The 17,701-nt window shown below is 38.8% G+C and overlaps 1 protein-coding gene across 2 annotated transcripts in view; it reads right to left on the bottom strand.

The window, feature by feature from the left end:
* Positions 1–17,701, bottom strand: part of ADAMTS12 (ADAM metallopeptidase with thrombospondin type 1 motif 12) — a 327,971-nt gene that overhangs the window by 257,406 nt on the left and 52,864 nt on the right. The window lies entirely within an intron of this gene.

Here is a 17,701-nt window from a genome sequence, read left to right as displayed (position 1 = left end):
TAAGCTTGCTAAACCAAAAATATGCCTGATGCACAGCCCAGGGGAGCTAACACTCAGCAAATGGCTCCCGCCGATCCTACTATTTAGGTCAACGTCAACAGTCCACACCTTTCTTTTAAGCACAGGGCATACCCAAAACAAATTATTGGTGAAAGGCAGCGTCTTGTTAATTGGCAAAATGAGTATTCGAAATGTGATCTCACTGAAGATATTAAAGATGCTCAAAATATATAAATGGCCAAGAGAATTGAGCAACACTCTGTTCTTGCATGCACAAGGTGTAAGAATCCAGCACGGCTAGAAACCTGTGCCCGGCACATGAGCTGTCATCCTCAATCAGACCCACATCTAACGATTGGCAGGAGGATTACTGACGGCACAGCATCCTGCCCTGGAATATGGCCACATCTGCCTCCAACCAGCCTCTTCATAGAGTAAGGGGACAGAGCCCTCACAGGAGCTAGAGGAGGGTTTCATCATGCTTACAGAACAGATCTGTGCACTGTTTTGTGGCTGCTGCTAATGAATGTTTATCTAATAAATGTCTGTGTGACACAAAAGGTTATGTGTATGCTATAAAAGAAGTTTCTAATTTGGAAAAATGTAAAGAACGTAAATTACAGAACACTTTAAAGTTAAATATAATTATGCTTAATAGAGTACATTGCAGTCTAATGGGTAAATAAGTACAAATATCCAAAATTAGATTTTTAAAATAATTCTAAATAAGATGGTTAATTTCAAAGAATCCATGCTTAAGAGTCATATAAATCCTAGTTCTTTCACCTACTAGGTATAGATCTGCCATGAACATCAGCTTTTTCATTTGCAACACAGAAGTCTTAAAGGAGTGTGGTATTAAGTGAGATAATGCATTAGGATAATTCCAGAATATTGACTAAGAATACTTAGGGCAGAAAATCTGGGACATGGGAAAAAGCACTATGAGTTTTCAACAAGTGCTAGTTCCCTCTCTCCCCTTAACCCAAATATCTAGAATTCTCTGAAGGACCTAGAAATGAATTCACAAAGTATATACACAAAGTTGTAATTAATGTAGGCATAGTCTCTTAAGGATGGAAAGACCATTCATGAAGACAGCCTAGCTAAGTACTTTCTCAATGCTGGTCTATGGAATGAAATGATGCCAGCTAGTTATAGCTGAAAGTGGTTCTAACTTTATAATACCCTTATGGAAAAAGTAAGAACATCAACAACTTCATGCCAACCTTTGATTTTTAAAAAATTGTTCACTGAAATCCAAGTCAAGGAATCCCAGGTCTAGTCCAGTAACGAGCTGGTGCTAGAACTCCCTTTCTTCCTGATTCCTGCCAAGAGTATATTTCAGGCTCTGAGTTCTTTTGATTTGCAAAAACACGCTACTGAGCAAAAGGAACTTCTGACCATTTTCAGTGTAGAATCAAGCTTCCAGATCCTCTAAATGTGTGAGTTACTACAGAGTTTAGGGAAGAAAAAGTTTACACTTAAAAAAAAAATGAATATCCTCATGTTCCAGATTTCCAATGCATTCTTATTTATTTGACCCATATCCCAACAGGAAGATGCACTATCTGGGTAATCCTGGACAAGGCACATCTCCGTGTGACTCAGTACATCCCTTCAGACAATGGGACCTGACAGGCTTTGTGACTACGCCACATCACGGAAAGCATGCTGCCTGGAATCTGGTAACCTGGGCCCTTGTCCCAGTTCCATCCATGAATTTCAACTGTCGCTTAAAATGACATGACCTTGAGAAGTGCTCAATTTCTCTGAGTCTCAAGTCTCAATATGAGATAAAAGAAGCTGATTGAGATTGTGCCTCATATTCTTTCCACCACAAGTATTACATAAGAATAAATTGTTTAAAAATAGTTACATGCTATTTTTGGCCTATTCAATCTGGATAAACACAGCTTATTATTGCTTTCTTTGAATTCCACACAATTTTCTATTTTCCCATTTACCGATCTTTCACTGCATGTAAGAAATTTACTGTGCATTTTTGAAGTGGCTCTATATTTCTGGGTAAATTAATTATATCATTTTTATGAATGTATTAGATTTAAATCCAAAGAATCAAGAATTAAGCCAACTGATGCTGACAATGAGAATATATCAACAATGCAGTATCAGATTTTTATTTAATGCTTATTATGTGCTAGAATTGGTAATAAGAATTTTACATCTATCATCTCTTTCATCCTCAGAGGTACCCAGTGATAAAGGTTCTACCATTATTCCCATTTGATAAATAAGGAAAACAAGGATTGTGGAAGGGTCAGGTCATTTGACTAGGGTCACACAGCTAGTGAGTGATGGAGCTAAAAGGCGAATGTAAGTGTGTCTGATTCTGGAGCCATGCTATTGTCTTTCTCTGTTGTCCTTTCTGGAATCTTAGATGTTTCCTTAATGAACAAACAGTTGAAATGTTCATGGGTAAGGCACTTCCCTTTCCTAAATTTCAGTTTTCTTACCTATCATATGAGAGAAACAAAAAGCAGCAAATACAAAGGGTCCAAAGGCAGAGGGAAATGTGGGATTCTGGAGGAGATGAAAGGCCAATATTGAAAGAAAAAGGAGAAAAATGATTGTAGACACAAAGGGGCCATATAAGCTGTGTGAAGTCAGGCTTTATTCTAAAGGCATGGAAAGCCATTCATGAGTTTTAAACAAGAGAATGACACGAGCAGATTTATATATTCAAAATATCCCAGAGGCAGTAAAGAAGAAAATGAATTGTGAGGGTTAGAGCACAAGCTCTAACCTGCAGTTATTGCACACTGCACTGAGAAGATGGTGACAGGGATGGGTGACTGTGATGCGGAAGGGAAATACCAAAGGTAGGACCAACAGGATCTGATGAGCCCTTGACTGGGTTTGGGGAAGGGAGGGGAGAAGGACATGTGCAGGCTTCTGGCTTGTGCCATGGGTGATACTGGTTCCATGTGGTGAGGCAAAGTCACTGACCAAGAAAGGGTTGGAAAGGAAAATGAATTCAGTTTTGCATAAGTTGAATTTGTATGACATCCACATGGAGATTGTCATAAGCACTTGGAGCTCAAGACAAAGATTTGGGGCAATAAGTAGAAATTTCTAAGTTGTTTCATATAGGTAGACATGGGGGAAGATGAGGTAGATAGTGAGCATGGCATGTAAATGAAATAAAATATACAGAACTGAGCTCTGAGAAAGAAAGTCAGTAAGAGGGAGAGAGATGAAGTGATGTATTAGGAAGCAAATTAAGAAAATGTGAAGTTATTAGAAAGCCAAGGTCAGAGCATCACTTGCTGCTGGGAGCTCTAGCAAGCTGAGCACTAATCTGTACCCACAGAATCCAGCAGGCTAGGAGGCACTGGTGGCCTGGACAAAAGCAGATCTGATAAAGAGGCAGGTGTGCAGGGCAGAGGGCAGTTGGTTGATGAGGGGCTGGATATGAGGAAGGGGTAGCTGACGTCTCTCTTCACTCAGCAAGTTTCCCTATGAAAGAAAAGAAGAGAGCTGAGACGGAGGAAGGTTTTCTCCCTGCAGAGACAGGGCATGGGACGATGCCCGTGGGATGATGGGATGGAGCCAGCAGTAGCAAAAGCAAGGTGAAGTGCAGGACAGAAGGGTGAGAACTAATTCTACAAAGTTCCCAAGGAAGTGAGGATAACAGGAATTTAGGAGTTTAGGAAGAGGGCAAGCATGAACTTTAGGCAGGAGGAAGGACTTGTCTGTGTAACCAGAAGGAATTAGAGGAATGGTTTACACGTACTGGTGTGAATTTTCTGCCATGGCTGCAGGGAGGCCCTGAACAGCAGAGCCTGAGAGAAACTATGACCATTTGTAGAGAGGCTTTAGGCCCCGGGGAGTCTGTCAGCAGAGGTTCTCAAACCCAGCTGAGCTGTGGACACCCTTGAGAAGCTTTAAAAATCTGGGCCTCAGGTTACACCCTGTGCCAACTAGTCAGGATCTCTGAGGTGGGACACAGCGTCAGCAATTAGGGAAAAAATGGCAACTACCACCACAATCCAAGAGATTCTAATGTGCAGTCAAGTTTGGGAGCCAGTTATCTGGAGATATATGATTTAATATTTACCACTGAGAATTAATTATGTATGGCTAAAAAACTTTAGAGGGCCTTCAGTTTTATCTTTTGCAAATCAACAGCACATGAAATTTATAAAGGAAATACAGTAGCAAATACCTGAGCACCTTGCACATAGAAAGGGCAAGCATTTTTCTCATAAACATGTGTTTAACTGTATAGGTTCAAGATGAATGAACTGGGTCAAGATATAAAATACATTTCTTATTGTGGGTCAGGGTCAAAAAAGTTTGAAAACCCATGACCTAAATAAACTCCTTTCACAGATAAGAGAATTGAGGCTCAGACAGATTAAAAGCCTTCTTTAAAGTCACACACATACACAGGTATAACAAATTATAGCAGATTCCAGAATAGCCTGTAGTTGTCCTAATAACTACTTCTAGGGCACCTAGTGACTCTTCAACTGTTTTCTGTGTGTGCTGGTGTCTTCTTAGCACTATTGCAAGCTACCTGAGGGTAAGGATTATGTCTTCAATTCTTTAGATTTACACACATTTGCCAATTTCTTTAGTTCCCACATACTTCATCTTCCCTATGGGTTCAAGTTCCTCCTATTGAAATAGTTTTTTAAGCAAAGTTCTCTTATTCTTTATTTGTAAATGTTTTTATTTTGGTCTCACTGTAAGTGCTACTTTAGCTCAGGGATAAGCAGACTGTAATAAGCATAGAACACCTGAGGATCTTGTGCAACTGACTGACTCAGTAGGTCTGGGGTGGATTCTGCATCTCTTGCTGCTCCCAGGTGAGTCTAGTGCTGCTGGTCCTGGGATCACACTTTGAGTAGCAATGGTTTAGCAGGTTAGAATTCAATGTTAACAGTTATATATACCTCCAAAATATCAATAAAATTTATTTTATTGTCTTCTGACAGCTACTGCTGCTAATAAAAAAGAACTTTACAGCAGTCTAATGTTTCTTTGTAAGAAACTTTTCATTCCCTTTGATTACTCTAAATATTTTTCTGTCTTTGGTGTGCTCCAGTTTTGTGTTCATGCACCTAGATTTATGTTTGTTTATCCTACTTGAGCCTTGTGATGCTTCTTCTGAGAACGGAGTTTCTCACAATTCTGGAAAATTATCACTCATTGCTCCTTCCAGTATGGCCTTGTGGAACTTACATCCTAGCAGAAGGAGACAAAGAATAAGCAATAGACATAAATAAGTAAAATTGTAGCTTAAGAGGTGATAAGTGCTATGGGAAAAAAGAAAAGGTTGCTATTTGGGTATAGGAGGGTGTCATTTCAAATATGATGGTTAGGGTTGGCTCCTTGGGAACACGACATCTTAATGAAGATGTGGAGGATGTCAGGGGGAGATTGTTCCAGGCAGAGGGAAGAGCCAATACAAATCCTCTAGTGGAGATGGTTTGGGGAGTAGAGTGTCATGCAGATACTATCCTCATTACCATTGTTAGTAGGATTCAGCTTCTACTTAAGGTGATATGAGGAGCTATTGTAAAATTTTAATCAGAAAGTGATATAAACTGACACATTTTCAAAGGATCACTGTGACTGCCATTTGGGGAGTGTCTTTTAGAAGCAGGGAGGCAAGTTAAAAGCTTTTTTTCATTAATCCTTGTAAGAGATTACATGGGGTTGTTAGCATGGGGTATAACCCGAGGATTGGTATTGAGACTGGTGAGAAAAAATTGAAGTTGAAGTCAGTCAGAATGTTCCAGCTATCAGCAGTCTGGTTTTTTTTTTTTAAAGACAGAGCCAACCAGAGCCAACAGGATTTCCAATGGTCTGTATATGGAGAAAGAGGAGAGTCAGGGATGACTAAGGTTTTTGTCTTGAGCAACCAAAAGGACAAAGTAACTATCAACTGAAACGGGGAAACCTGTGGGTAGAGCAAGTCTAGGGAGTTAGGAGCGGGGAGATCGAGGGTTCAGTCTTGATATATTAAGTTTGAGATTTCTAGTAGACACCCAAATGGAGATGTGGAATAATCAATTCGATGTACAGAAGTCTGCAGTCCTAGGGAGAGAAATGTGGACTGCTGCTATTAATTTAGGAGTCATCAGCAAACATCAATTTTACATTTGTAAGATCACCAAGGAAATGAGTGGAGAAAGAGGGGGATAAAGTTGGCCAGGAGGTAAGCCTTAGAGCACATCTACTTTAAGAGGTCAAGGAGGAACCAGAAAATGAAACCAAAAAGGAATGACATAGAAGGGAATTCAGGAGAGTCTGCTGTCCTGGAAACTATGCAAATGCAATGTATGATAAAGGTGCAAGGGCTCATTTGCATCAGATGCTGCTAATAGTTTCCCTAAGAGTAAAACTGAGGATTGACTACTAAATTTATCACAGTGAAGGTCACATAAGAAATGGGTCATTAAATGTCCATTCTACAAAAGAGGAAACTGAGGTTCATGATTTCTAAGTGCTGAAGCCAGGACTCAATCCAAGGTTTCTTGACTCTAGATCTCTCACCCAGTATAACCCTAGATGAGAATTCGAGGTCAAATCTTGTGACTGATCGGACACCACAAACTCAGTTGAGAGAGGGCTGAAGACTTTGTACCTTCTAAATATTTTGCATCTGGCACTTAGGGAGTACCTAAGAAATGGAAGCCACTTCAATCCTCAAGAAATTCAACTTCAACTGAGAAAGTCATGTTAGAAGTGAAGACACTGACAGTGACACCCCAAAAAATGCCAAATTATGGAGTGCTTACAGCCGTGACGAGAGTGGAACTACAAGTGTGATCCTCACAGTACAAGTATCTCAATCTCTCCTCCCTGAAACCCCAACCCAAGAATTCTGCATTATTTATTTCCTGAAGGATGCTATTTAGTGAGTAGAACAACACTCATCTGGTTAGCAGAAAAAAATGCTTCAAAATTAAGTCTGCAAAAATAGCAATCCATCTAATGAATTCAATGTCCCTTAAGAATTTGTATAATAGGTTCCTCTAAGGTTGCATTCCCCCTAAAAATTATGTGTCTCTGTAAATCAAATACTGAGCATGTTTTAATTAGGCAATAACTGCTACTCTTCCTTTTTTTCTGGTTTCCAGAATGATGAAAACCAAATGTTTCAATTACAGTAAATTCACTAGAAAAAAAAAATTGTTTGGCTCATTACATCCCCCATCCATACATATGTTATTTATCTTTCATGTTTATGCTAGTGGTCCTATTAAATTGTAAGTTATCTCAAATCTAATTAGAAAGGAAGTTGGGAGAGTATAAAAAATATAAGTGAAATAATCTCTAGGAATTTAGACCTGATTCTCATGTGAATCCCATGGAATATCTGAGACCCTTACAAGGTCTGTTGGTATCAGCAAAACAAGAAGTATAATGTCACAATCCAGGAACTTTCCCCTGAAACTGAGGACTGGTCTCAAGAATCTGCCTTTCTCCTCGCTCTACTTCCAGCCTCTAGACATGGAATAAAGCCAGGAGTGTCCTTACTTGACTCCACAACAGCCCATGAGGACAGTGGGCTAGTTATTTCTCAGCCAGGCTCTGTCATTTTTACATCCACACGCTTCTCACCACCCCCTATCTTGCTTCATAACTAAATTAAGTTGTGGTCCCTCCATCTGCTCTTTGGCCCACCTCTTTTCTGGGCTCTCTCCAGTAACTCATCTGCCATTTAGTTATTTGTTATAGGGGATGACATGTTATGATAGAAAGAACACTGGCCTTAGTGTCAACTCCTTGAAGACCAAAGTATAAGTCTTGGACCTGCCACTGTCTAACATCATGACCTTGTTCTTTAAGCCTCACTTTCTTCATCCGCTAAACAACAAAAAGTTGGGAGCTGGTAGTACGTGTTCTGCCAATTCACAGGGTAAAATCAAACTCAATAATGGGATAGAATAACACTCTGCAACCAGGAAGATCAAAACTAGAGCTTCACAAACTTTAAATTGCTTCAAAATACTCCAGGGAGATTGTAAAAAGGGGAAAGATAGCATGCATAATAAATAAGGAAAATATAGTTTGTTAGATAGTACTAAGCACAAAGATGAAATTCAAACACAGCATAGGGGTACAAAAAAGGGTAATCTAAATTAGGGTGATCAGAGTAAGTCTACTTGAGAAGGTGATTCTGAAAAAAGACTTAAAAGAAGCAATAGCCAAGCAGCTTCCTGGGAGGCAGAGGGGAGGGAAGTGATCAGGAAGAGGGGATGGGAAGGTCAGTCCTCCATGGGAAGGGCCTGGAGGCTGCGTCCAAGGAACAGCAAAGAGACCAGAGTGACTGGAGGTGAAAGGATGCAATAAAGCAGACAGGAAACGGGGTCAGATCCTCCAGACCCCTTAAACTGCTTTGAGGACATTGGCTTTTACTGGGAGTAAGAGGGGGGCCACTGGAGTAGAACCATGAAATGACATGGGTTTTGTGTGCATCATCTGGCTGTGATGCTGAGAACAGCCTGTAGCAGGGTGAGGGCACAAGCTGAGACCAGTTAGGAAGCCATGGCAATAATTCAAGTGATCAAACAAGGCGCCTGCACCTGATGGTTCTGGTAGAGAAGAAGAGAGTGGATGGAAGCTAAACACACACATACATACATACACATTTCTTTAGGGTCCATATTCATATGTACATGTATATGCTGCTTCCTCTCACTTGGGATTCAGACACCATGTTATGAGGAAGCCCAAGAAGCCACATGGAAAGGTTCATGGGGATAAGAATTGTGGCCCCAGTCAACGACCCCAGGTGAACTCCCAGTGACAGCCAGCACCAATTTGTAGGCCATGGGAGTGGCCTGCAAACCATGCCAAACAGATTTCCAATGGTGTGTATTAATTTAAGTTCTCACCAGCAATATTTAAGAGCTCATATGGCTTTACATCCTCACCAATAGCTGTACTGTCAGGTATTTTAGCCATCCTGATTGATGTGTAGTGAAGTCTTGAATTTCAACTTGTGTTTCTCTGACAGTGAATGTTATTGAGCACGCTTTCATGCCTATTGGTAATTCGAATATACCTTTTTTGAAAAGTACTTGTCAAGTCTTCTGCCAATCTTTTAATTAGATTGTTTTTAATGGATTAAAGATGGTTAAAATTTGTTATAACTATTCCCCCCTGCCATCCCACACTCCCCACATACAATGAGGGATGGAATATATTTCTCTACTCCCTTGAATCTGGGCTGGGCCATTGACTACTTTGACCAACAGAATATAATGGAAACAATACAGTGACAGTTCTGGGCCTAGCCTTGAAGAAGACTGACAACTAGTGAGTCCTCTCACTTGGAACCTGGCTGCCACATTGCAAAGAAGCCTAAGAACCATGCAGAAAGGCCCGTACAAGGGAGAATTAAAGTTCCTAGCAAACATTCATAGTTGAACTCCCAAGTGACAGCACCAACTTGAAGGCCTGCGGGTGATCTATTTTGCAAATGGATCTTCCAGTCCCTATCAAGTCATCTCACCTGATGCTGCATGGAACAGAGACCAGTTATGTTGTTCCCACTAAACCCTGCCCAAATTGCAAAATTGTGAGTAAATAAATGATTATTCTTAAGCCACTAATTTTTTTGGTGATTTGTTGTGTAGCAATAGATAAGTAAAGCAGCTGTATTTCTTACTAGTTTTTTTGGAAATTGTTACATGTACTGCATATGAATCTTTTGTTGATGTGTGTCTGCAAATATCTTCTTCCAGTCTGTGATTTGCTCTTTCCCTCTCAATATGTTTTGATGAACATAAGTTGTTAACTATAATGAAGTCCAATTTATCATTTTTTCCTTTATACTAGTGCTTTTAGTGTTCTACTATGAACCATTCCTTACCCTAACACTATGAATATATTCTTCTGTGTTACTTTTCTAGAAGTTCATTGATTTTGCCTTTCATATTGAAATCTAAAATTCACCTGGAACTGATTTTTATTATGGTGTGAGATACGGGTTAAGATTCACTTTTTTTCTCTACACAGCAAGCTACTTCACCAGTGCCAATTATTGAAAGGGCCATTCTTTGCCTTCATTAGATTATCACCCTTGTCCTAAATCAAGTGATTGCATATCACTTTCTCTTCTGTTCTATTTGGACAACTTAAATTTAGTTTCTATTAGATCTCCTAGTGGAGAGATCAATCAAGCAGTTAGATATATGAGTATGAAATTTAAGAGAGAGCTTCTGGACGGAGATAAAAATTTAGGGAATATATGAGTGTAGGTTTTTAAAGCCATGAAACTGGATGAAATTAGCAAGGGAATATAAGTATAGGTAGAGTATGGTTGAGACCCAGGACTGAGCATCAGGATTCTCCAACATTAAGAGTCTGGCAGGGGAAGGAAGGACCAGCAAAGTGGAGAGGGAAGTAAACAAAAAGCAAAGTGAAGAGAGTTCTTCCAGAAGGACAAAATAATCAACTGGTCCATGATGCTGATAAGCAAAATCAGGAATGAAAATTTACTACTGGCTTTACCAATATGGATACCTTTGTGACCTTCATTAGAGGAACTGAAAAGACACTCTTTGAAAGGTGTAATAGAGGCAAACTGCTTGGAAGGGTTTAGGAAAGAATGAGAAAAGGGTAATTCTAGATAGTGAGTTTTGTTTTAAATGTTGTAAATAGAGGTTTTGTTGTCAATGAGCAGAAGAGAAATGAGTTGCTAACTAAAGGTGTTGGACTTGCCAAGAGAGCATTTGTGTGTGTGTGTGTGTGTGTGTGTGTGTGTGTTACTGTTCTCAGATACGGCAGAAATAACAGAAGGTGGTATGTAAGATGAAGGGGAAATTAATGAAGAGGGAGAGATGACTCTCTCCACTACACATTAACATCAACTATTTTTGAAGGCTTGCACATCTTTACCTGTGGCCTTAGGGTCCTGGGAAGATAAACCCACAGGTCAGGAGATGTCCTTAAAGGATTGTGAGGAACAAGCTTAAGTGAGGCATTAAAGCTGAAGATTTTGCACAATGAGAAGACAGATACCCTGGGGTCCTACCAAATGTTGGAGAAGAGAAGGGGTGGCCCTAAAAGTTAACAAAGAAGTTTTATTCAAATCACAAAATGTTGGTCAGATGAGTCCTAAATCCAATCTCCTCTAAGTATCCAGAAAGAATTCATCTAAATTTCTTCCAATATTACTGAAAACTCCTCTTTCTTCTCTTTACTTTTACAGCTACTGTGGACCTGTACCCATCACTTGATATATCAAGAATATATAAGAAGACAAACACCCAGTACCCTCCCATGGGTCCTCCCTGATGCAGTTTGCAAACTCATTGTCAATATGCCATCCTATAAGCAATAAATAGTGTGATACTGTGGAAAGACCATGGGCACCCAGGCCTGAGGTCTGCCTGGTTTTACCACTTGTGACTTTGAGCAAGCCAGTGGACCCGCCTGGGTTTCAACGTCCTTAAGTGAAAAACAGAAAAGGACCCTAGAAGCAATGTCTGCCTTCTGATTCTATTTTCCTCATCTTCAGGATCACAACATTCTATTTCTATTTGACTCCATTAATGTTTTATCAAAAATATCCAATAAAAAAATGACTTACATGCTTAGTGCTGTGCTAAGTGCTGAGGTGCAATCAACAAGGTAGGTAAATTATAGGCCAATAGGAAGATTCCAATAAGAATTTTAAAAGTCAGTAGAAATGCTCAGATGAGGAAGGTACAGGGTTTTCTGGGAGCACTTTGGGTGAGGATGAGGAATTGAACAGCAGATGAGGCGTGAGTAGGATTATTCTGAATCAGGTTTTTAACTTAGTTGCCTACTTTTACAGATACCTGTAACTCTAGCTCCTTATGTGCTGGCCTCTATCAATACTGAAACCTTTCCACACAGAACATTCTCTGATTCCTAAGTCTTTCAGATGGGAGGTAAAGTTTCTGAGCAACATAACCTATTGCTCCCCTCAGTAAGAGTCTATGTGGTTTTCAGTGTTCCCTCCCTGGGGTTCAGGAGACAAGAATGAGAAGCAGCTACTAAGACTATGAGCTGATCAGTGTATGCTTTGTTAGACAATACAAGTTGTATTCTTAAAAAGTATTAGACTTCTACAGAGAACAGTTGTTTAAAGGACAAAGAAAAAAGGATCCAATTCTGCCTTTTCAGAAAGGTGATGAGAATGTTAATTGGTGTAGCCATTAGGGAAATCCGTATGGAGGTTCTCCAAAAAGTAAAGCTAGAACCACTATATGATCCAGTAATTCCATTTCTGGGTTTTTATCCTAAGGAAATGAAATCGCTATCTCAAAAATACATCTCTATCCCATGTTCACTGCAGTATTATTTACAACAGCCAAGATGTGGAAACAATCTAAATGTCCATCAACGAATGAATAAAGAAGTTGTGGTAGATATATACAGTGGAATATTATTCGGCCATCAAAAAGAAAATCCTGCCATTTGTGACAATATGGATGGACCTTGAGGGGATTACACTAAGTGAAACAAGTCAATAGAAAAAAACAGACACTGATTTCCCTTCTTTGTGGAATATTAGAAAAACCCATCTGATAGATAAAGAGAGCATATTGGTGGTTGCCAGAATTGGGGACTGGGGAGTGGGCAAAATGAGTAAAGGTAGTCAAAAGGTACAAACTTAAAAAAAAAAGGGAAAAGAAAGGTGAGTTACCCAGCAAGTCCAAAGTACATGGAACTCAGAAGGGAACCTAGGCTACAAGTACAATGTTGAATAAATAAGAAACACCAATCTGGAATCCTACAGGTGGTAATTAGTCTGTTTTACAGGAGGCGCTAACTTGAACTTCACTGGAAATTGCTATATACTAGACTCAGAAGAACTACGTTTGGTTATTAATTCATTCTTACCTTCAATTTATCATTTAGTCAGTCTAGAAACACTTATGATACACCAAAATGGGACTCCTTCACCCTCTTTAGTACTCCCTCTAAGCCCTGAAGATTCAAAGAGCTTGAGTTCCTGCTATTTCCATTAAACATCTTAATAGGAGTCCTTTAACATTTTACTATGAGAAAATAGCAAACACTACAAAAATAGAATAAAATAACAAACCTCATGTACTCATCATCCACTTTGAACAATTATCAGTTCCTGGACAATCCCATTTAACCTACACTCCACCTACCTCCCCCACTTCATGCCCTGGATTATTTTGTGGCAAATTCCAGATACCAGGTAATTTCATCAGTAAATACTTCAATAGGCATCTCCAAAACTACAGATTCTTTTATTTAAAAAAAATATAACTTTGGCGCTATTATCACACATAAAGAAATGAATCATAATTCCTTAATTTAATCAAATATTCAGTCAGTGTTCAGATATTCCTGATTGTCTTATTTGTGTTAAACATACGACTTTTTCTTTCCTTGCTTTTTTTTATTTAGCTTTACATCGTGTAACTAATTTCTAGTACTACAGAGAGAGATTTTAAAAAGCCTTTTAATGGGATAAAGCAAGAGGCTTTCCAATGTGAAAAGAAAGCTGTATTAGGAAGATAGGGATTTGCTTGTCTTGTAATGCTTCACTCAGAAGACTCTGAGAGACCCACACATTTCCCACCCTGAGCACCAATGGGCCATCCCATGATGGGGCCATCAGTGATGTACTTGCTATTCTTAACCTGGATGGGAAGGGCAGAGGAGGGAGATGACAGAGCAGCAGCTCTAGGTACTCACATGGAGTTAAAAGGTGGCCAACTGGGAAAAGAAAAGGAATATTCACCATTCTCTGGCTGCCTTTTTGTATTTGCCATTACTTAGCTGTAACTTCATTTCCCTTCTATACATGCAGACCCCACAAGATGTTGCTGGGCACCGGGGGCTGATACAGACTGAGGCTTTTTTGGCACTAACTGTGACCTTGGGAAAATTACCTTATTTCCCTGGGTCTCAGCTGTATCATCTGTAATTTTAAGTCTGGGTTATACCATCTCAAATATTCCTTCAAACTGTAACATTCTCTGTTTTCTTTCAAAAAATGGAAACAAAAAATTGAAATCACTAGATTTGTGATTGTTTAAAGTTAAAAAAAAATCAGAGCTTCACTCTCTGCAGTGGCAACTTCATTTTTGAAACCAAGAGCAGTAGATTTAAATTAAATTTACAGCAGACTGCTAACAATCCAGCTGTTAATCTAACAACAATCCAGCCGTTATCTTGTTGGCATATATTGAATGAGCCACATGGCTTGTTTGCTTCTAAGAATTATTTACGTGTGGCCTGCCCTGGACCCCTGAGAGAAATACTTATACAAAACACTTAAAAAAGATGTTTAATAGAGCATGTATGGCATTTCACCAAAATCTTAAGACAACTGCACAATAGTTAGTAAGTAGAAGAGATAATGAAAACTGTTCTGCAGCCAGTAGAACTGAAGTCAGTGTCAGCTGGGAAAGGAATTTCAGTTTGATTATGGGGTTGGGTTTTTTAAATTACTAAACTGTAAATTTTCATTGCTAAAGTATAAAGAAAGTTTGGAAAATAGAGATTAGAAATATCAGGTGATTATAACACCAGTAATGGCCACTGATGACATTGTTACAGCTTTATTAGTATCTTTAGTCTCTATAATTTAAAATTTTGACTCACATCGTGTTGTTTTCCATATTTAATGCTATTATGAATTCTCTTTATCATGAAATAATCTTGTAAGATATCAAGAATGACTATATAATTTTCTACTGTATTAAGATATTCCAGTTGTTTAAACACTTCCCTATAATTGGGCATTTGGTTTGTTTCCAACTTATGTTTTTTGTTATAATGACCAGTGCTTTTGTAAATATCCTGGTCTCTGAATTTTAGAGAATGTACTGGAAATAAAATCCTAGAAATGGAATCGTTTGGTCATAAGTCATATAAACCTTTATTCTGATCTGTATTAACACACTGTCCTCTAAACCCTTGTGCCATCATCCATTCCAACCAGCAGTACAAGTGTGCGTCCTCTGCCTTATCACTGTCAATATTCATTAGATTTAACAACTAATTAAAATCTGATGGACAAACACATTTTACTTAAAATCTAAATAAAGACTCATTCCTGTGGCTTAGCTACTCTGAGTCACATTTTCATTGAATTTATCAAATTGTTCCTTTCTTTAGCTCTGAACTTGCTCTGCAAATCCTAATTACCCAACTTTACCCCTTAAATCACTTCATGAGTTTTCAATATAATAATGAATCTATGCCAACCAAGTCACTGATTGCTAAATTCCAGCTCTTTATTTAAAATTGCTGAATTTTAGATTTGCTAAAACCATCTACTCTCTAGACTAAGATGACAAAACTTTTTATTCCAAATGTGTTTGGTCAAGATTTAAGAACCCTCAAGTCACATTCTGTTCTGTTTTTACAAATGTTTCTTCACAATACTGCACATGAAAAATAACTGTAATACTTTTCCTTCATTCCCAGTCTGCTCTCTGTTCTTGGAATGTACTCATCATCATGAAATATTCCATCTTCCATAATTATAGACCTTCTATTTCTCTCTTTCATGGCATGCTGGGGAAATGTCTTAAGCTTTGATTATTTCCATTTTAATGCCTGGAAAATGAAAAGCCACATGATGCTTCATGTGGTTTCTAACCTGCTCTCTAGGTGGCAAACCTTGCCCTGGGGACACACACTGCCTACCTAACAACCAGAACACTTGGCTATATACAAGAACTCAATAGGTGGCCAGAGGTGTAGTAATACTTATGAACGCACTATGGGCCCAAATTCTCCAGCAAGGGAAACTGGAATGGATACAGCATTTCACTGGATAGGAATTTTAGTCAGTGGCCAAACTTGTATGACTTTCAGTGATTAGGTAGCCAGAGCAACAAATGTGGAAGAAGCTCCTGCCAAGAGAGGTCTGTGCATCCACAATTTGTGTTTCAAATGTCACGCAAAATCAACACAAGTTTTTTTTTTAAAGCATACAAGGCTTTTAACTCGTTGCATAAAACTATTTGACAAGATGCAGCACCAATTTAAATTTTTTACGTGATCAGAATTGGTTTTGTTTTTGCAAAGAAAGATCAGATGACTTTTCCAGTGAATAATTCTAAGCCATAGAGGGTTTGCTCAACAAATTAGATTGAGGTGGAAGCAATAACTGACTACATGAAGATTTTTTGGAAGTGGAAAAGAAAGCTGAATTACACCGCAAGCAAGCCTTCCACCGCAAGCAAGCCTGTATGAGTCTTTGCTGGATGCTTCCAAGGAGAAATCACCAGCAGCACATCTGGCGTGCAGGTTTTCAGTTATGTAACCTGAAGAGTGTAATTCAAGACTAGCACTGGGCTTGTCTAGAGGTTGAGGCTGAACCAGGTCACTTCTGCAAAATGAATTTAGAAAACGCCACACTGGAAGAGGTCCCTGCCTTGCCACAGCTGAATAGGCTGTACATATCACCTGACTCAGTTTTTGACGGCAGTTAAGGGGACATTAAAAAAAAAAAAAAAAAACTCCCTCTTCAAAAGAAAGAGGATGAAAATACATGCTATTTTCACCTGTATATTCCTAGATGATTTGTTGGTGATAAGAGTTAGAGACATTTCCAAGGGGAAGCAAAAGATAAATTAGATTTTTGACTTCTCTTCTAAGAAGTCATATTCAATTTATGTCTGTTGATAAAGTCCACAACAGTGTGCTCACAGTAGGAAACAACAGTAGGGAAAAAAAGAGCTTTTCTTCCTGAGCCATAGAATGGAAGCTTTTTTTTTTTTTTTTAATGGCAGTCTACTCAGCGGGGACAGAAGATTCACAGCTTACCTAACTCATTTATTTCTTCTAAATTTTTTAAAGGAAAAAATAGTGACACAGTACTAGCAAATTTGGGGAGATTATACACAAAAGTTTGAGCAATGAGGCATGAGTAATTCAATGTGCATCTTATACATACATATACATGTATGTGTTAAATATACACATATCTATGCCATACACATGTCAAAAATATTCCTGATGAAAATGTGTACCAATACACATTTAGTTAACTATGGAACAGATGACATACTAAATTAATAGTAAGCACAACTTGTAATTAAAAAGTAAGAATAGTAGCAAACACCAAAGAGCTACATGCCACCCTGCTGGCAAACCAGTGAGAAGCTTTTATCCCAAACCTGCAGAACTGCAGCTGCCCGTGTGTTTAGGGGGCAACAGACCTTCTGCTATGTCACTAGGCTCCACAGGGCAACCGGACTTCTTAGTAAAAATACCAAATCAGAGCCCATAATGAGCTCCGGTGATGCATTAATTTTAGGTTATGAATACTAAAATATAATAACCCTTAACTCTCATAATTAGCTGCTATTAAATAGTTCTCAGTTCTACACAAAAATTAAAGTCTGTGGAACTATGTACACATCATTCCCCTTAAAAAGGCCAGGTTCCTTTCTCAGCTCATTCAGAGGCTATTCGAGGCTGACAAGTGAGCCCGATGCAGCATTTCCAGAACCAACCCTGATGAGACCTCAACCTCGACCACCATCAATGAGGAGCAAGTCTCACAGAGAGGGTGGGGCAGTGGAGGGACAACTTTATGCATGATGAAGAAATGGATGAAAAGATATGAATACAATTTTGTACTTGTAGCTCAGAAAGAGTACATTTTTTTACTCAATCCACAATAATATAATAGGTGACCTGAATGTTGTTTCACTGAATTATTTTATTACCAGCATCAGAAGAATTG

Source organism: Manis pentadactyla, chromosome 2 (genome assembly GCF_030020395.1).
Source record: "Manis pentadactyla isolate mManPen7 chromosome 2, mManPen7.hap1, whole genome shotgun sequence".
NCBI lineage: Eukaryota > Metazoa > Chordata > Mammalia > Pholidota > Manidae > Manis > Manis pentadactyla.
Note: the sequence above shows the minus strand (reverse complement) of the source record. Positions and strands in the feature narration are given on the sequence as shown.